Here is a 3,859-nt window from a genome sequence, read left to right on the forward strand (position 1 = left end):
ATTTTGAAGATTTCAAGGTCGAAGTAGGTGTCCTTCCTACACCTTACCTCCTGTTCATGATCTCTGCTTCTGTATTATTGTCATCCCTCTTCCTTAGCCACTCGCTTTTAAGCCATGTTGTAGTCATTGTCATAAACAATCACTGTATGCGCTCTATAATCCCGATGTCAAATACCTCATTCTCTGCCAACACTGTTCTGTCTTCCAGTTCATTACCTCTAGTAGCCCAAATGCAGGTCCTCTTCTTTTTCTTATTTATCCAGCATAAACTCCATGACTTACAGTTACTCAGTTCTCTCCTTGCTTCAGTTCTTCTTACTTCATGCTCTTCTCGTCACTAAACCAACCAAAATTTGTTCAAATAAAAGCTCTTGTTCTCTTTTCCAATTACTGTGGCACAAGAAGCCATGAGCATCAAAGTCTCCTGAGACACCCTGTACTAGGTGGTGCAGGAAGGCCTGCATGGGGACCAGTACAAGTGCCAGCAGTTTTTGGAGACGGTGGAGCTGCAGATGAGCCTGAAAACTATGACCCTCAGAAGGACAAATGTTTCTCAGGCACCATCAGGCTTAGGGCCACACGTCGCCCCCCAAGTTCTCCAAATGTGTTTCAGGAGATCAGCAGCACTGATGAGGCCAAGTGAGTGGGTATTCCCTACATGAACATTGAGGTACTAAAGAAACTCAACAGGAATAAAAAAAAAATTAGTCAAGAAGCTGGCCAAGAAGTATGATGCCTTTTTAGCTTCAGAATCTCTGATCAAGCAGATCCCAGGAATCCTGGGTCCAGGCCTGAATAAAGCTGACAAGTTCCCCTCCTTGCTGACCCACAATGAGAACATGGTGGCCAAAGTGGATGAAGTGAAGTCCACCATCAAATTCCAGATGAGGAAGGTTCTGTGTCTGGCAGTGGCTGTTGGCCATGTGAAGGTGACGATGATGAGCTTGTGTACAACATCCACTTAGCTGTCAATTTCCTCATGTTGTTGCTCAAGAAAAATTGGCAGAATGTCTGGGCCTAACTATTGTGCTGTATTTCTCTAGTCCAATTAATCCCCCACTCGTAAACAAGAGGATTTCTAACTCCTCTTGCACAGACCTCTAAAACCATTCAACCACCCTCCCTTTCAGCTAATGAGCTTGATCTCTATGTTATGGGAAAAAAAATAGTCAGAAGATAGCTCATCCACTCTCACCACAGTTACCCACCCATGCCCACTGACTCTGTTTTCTTCTCTAATGCCTCTTCTAGCATCGTTTCTTGAAGCACTCCAACCAGAGTTTTTCCTCACATCATCACTAAAACTATTCTAATCAAGTTTACCCGTACCCTTAACAAAGTTCCTATAGTAATTAAGAATTCTCAGACCTCATCTTATTTGACATTTCTGCAGTATTAGACCTGGTTGATCATTTTATTTCCAGTTAATTGCTAGGGTACTTCACTAAGTGCTTTTTTCTCATTTTCTTTTGCTAGCTCAACTTCCTTTTCCTGATTTTTTTAACATATACAAGGGCTCAGTCATTGGACCACTTCTCCTTTCTGTTTCCATTTACTTACTTGATGATTACATCTAGTGTCAGGACTTTAAAGATCACGTATAGACTGACCACTCCAAAATTTATACCTCCAGTTCAGGCTCAATTCCTAAGTTAAAGAGTTAGATATTCAGCTGCCTTCTTGACATCACAATTTATACCCTCAACTCCCTTATTTATAATCTGCATATCAAACTTACCTCCAAAACTAAACTTGCGACACTATGAATTCTATCACCAGCATCTAATTTCAAAATACTTTTATCACCCCAGAAAGAAATCCTGTGATCTTTAGTAGTTATTCCCCATGTGCCTCCCTTCCTTGCCCCTGGCAACTACTAATGTCCCTGCAGATTTTCCTATTCTAAACATTTCATATAAATGTGATTACATAGCATGTAGCCTTTGTGTCTGGCTTCTTTTACTTAGGTTCTGTCAGTACTTTATTCCCTTTTCACGGTTGAATTGTATGCCTTGAGTGAATGCACAGTGTGCTCCAGCTTAATTAATGGCAATTAAATCTTTCTAGTTACTTATCCTATTGGCTCTGTTTTGAAAATGTACCCCAAATCTCACCACTTTTGTCTACCTTTAGGGGCTAAATCACTAAAAAATTTTTTTAAATATTTTATTTATTTATCCATGAGAGACAGAGAGAGAGAGGCAGAGATCAAGGCAGAGGGAGAAGCAGGCTCCCTGTGGGGAGCCCGATGTGGGACTCGATCCCAGCACTCTGGGATCACGACCTGAGCCAAAAGCAGATGCTCAACCCCTGAGCCACCCAGGTGCCCCAAGTCACTAAAATTTATTTTTGCAAATTTTTTTTTTACATTTGTCCTTGACTCCTGTCATGTATTCTTAATATAAAATCTGGAGTAATTCTTTCTCTTCCTTCCTTCCTTCCTTCCTTCCTTCCTTCCTTCCTTCCTTCCTTCCTTCCTTCCTTCCTATGTCTGTCTGCCATATTAGAATGCTTAGGTCATTCCCATTCTAATAGCCTTGTATTTCATAATTAATACATTTCATAATAAATCAAAAACAAATATAATGCAATTCCATAATGCCTTACACAATTTTGCTCTGATTTTTTTTCCCTTGGTCCTCAACTCCTACTACTTTCTCCCTTGCACATTCTATTTTAGGCACACTGGACATGACACAGAAATAACACAATATAAATTTGGTATCATTTGCCTGGCTTCATAATGCACTTTATCTGACTTTTCAAAAAGATGATCTGCTTAAATTATAGGCCCAGCTATTTAAATTCTATCTGAGATGCAGGCAGTTTTTAAGGATGGCTGATTTAATTTGGTCACTGACCTTGCTGTTTTTTAATATAAATATCTTATGATAGAACACTTTAGATTTACAGAATTATTGCAAAGATAGTACATACAGTTTTCATATACCCCACATCTGTTTCCCTATCATTGAAAATATGGTATATACTGACACGTTATTATTAACGAAAGAACATATTTTGTATTTTCTCAGTTTTCACCTATTTTCACCATTTCACCTATTTTCTAAGATTCCATCCCGGATATTATATTGCATTTTAGTGTTATGTATCTTTAGGCTCCTCTTAACTGTGACAATTTCTCAGACTTCCCTTATTTTTGATGACAGGTTTGGAGGTGTACTGGTCAGGTATATTGTCAGAGGCCCCTCTACTTGCATTTGTCCAATGTTTTCCTCATTATGAGACTGGTATTACTGGTTTGGGGAAGGAAGACCTTAGAGGTGAAGTGCTATTTTCATTACATCACATCAGGAGTGTATGCTACCAACATGATTTATGACTGTTGATCACCTGGTTGACCTGGTGATCAACCTGGTTTTCTAGGCTTCTCTCCTGAAAGTGATAGTTTTTATATCTTTTCATACTATACTCTTTGGAAGGAAGTCAATATGTCTTATTACTTCCATGCCTTTTCAGCTGACAGGAAGGATATGTATATGTGAATACTAACCTGTATATGTATGTATGTCTGTAAATATTTATATAAGTAACCATTCTTATCTGTGTTAAACTAAACCTGAGTTCATGCTGATGTGTTCAATGCTATTGCAGTGCCATGTGGACCGTTACAGCTTTCTCTCCTTGCTTATCTGTAAACAGCCATTCCAACAGTTAGAAACTTAGCTCCCACCATCCAACAGACATTTACACAAATCTTCAATTCCAATCTACATACATATATATAATTTGCAATATATATTCATAACATATATGTGTTATAATTGCTAACCTGTATTCTAATGGGGGGCAACTTTATTAACCACAGAGAGTACAGTTCTTATGTGTATTCTCTTTC

The 3,859-nt window shown here is 38.8% G+C and overlaps 1 pseudogene; it reads left to right on the forward strand.

Moving 5' to 3' along the window:
* The first annotated feature begins 407 nt into the window (after window positions 1–407).
* LOC144316678 (large ribosomal subunit protein uL1 pseudogene) lies at window positions 408–1,021 on the forward strand (annotated as a pseudogene).
* The last annotated feature ends 2,838 nt before the right edge of the window (window positions 1,022–3,859 follow it).

Source organism: Canis aureus, chromosome 7, assembly GCF_053574225.1.
Source record: "Canis aureus isolate CA01 chromosome 7, VMU_Caureus_v.1.0, whole genome shotgun sequence".
NCBI lineage: Eukaryota > Metazoa > Chordata > Mammalia > Carnivora > Canidae > Canis > Canis aureus.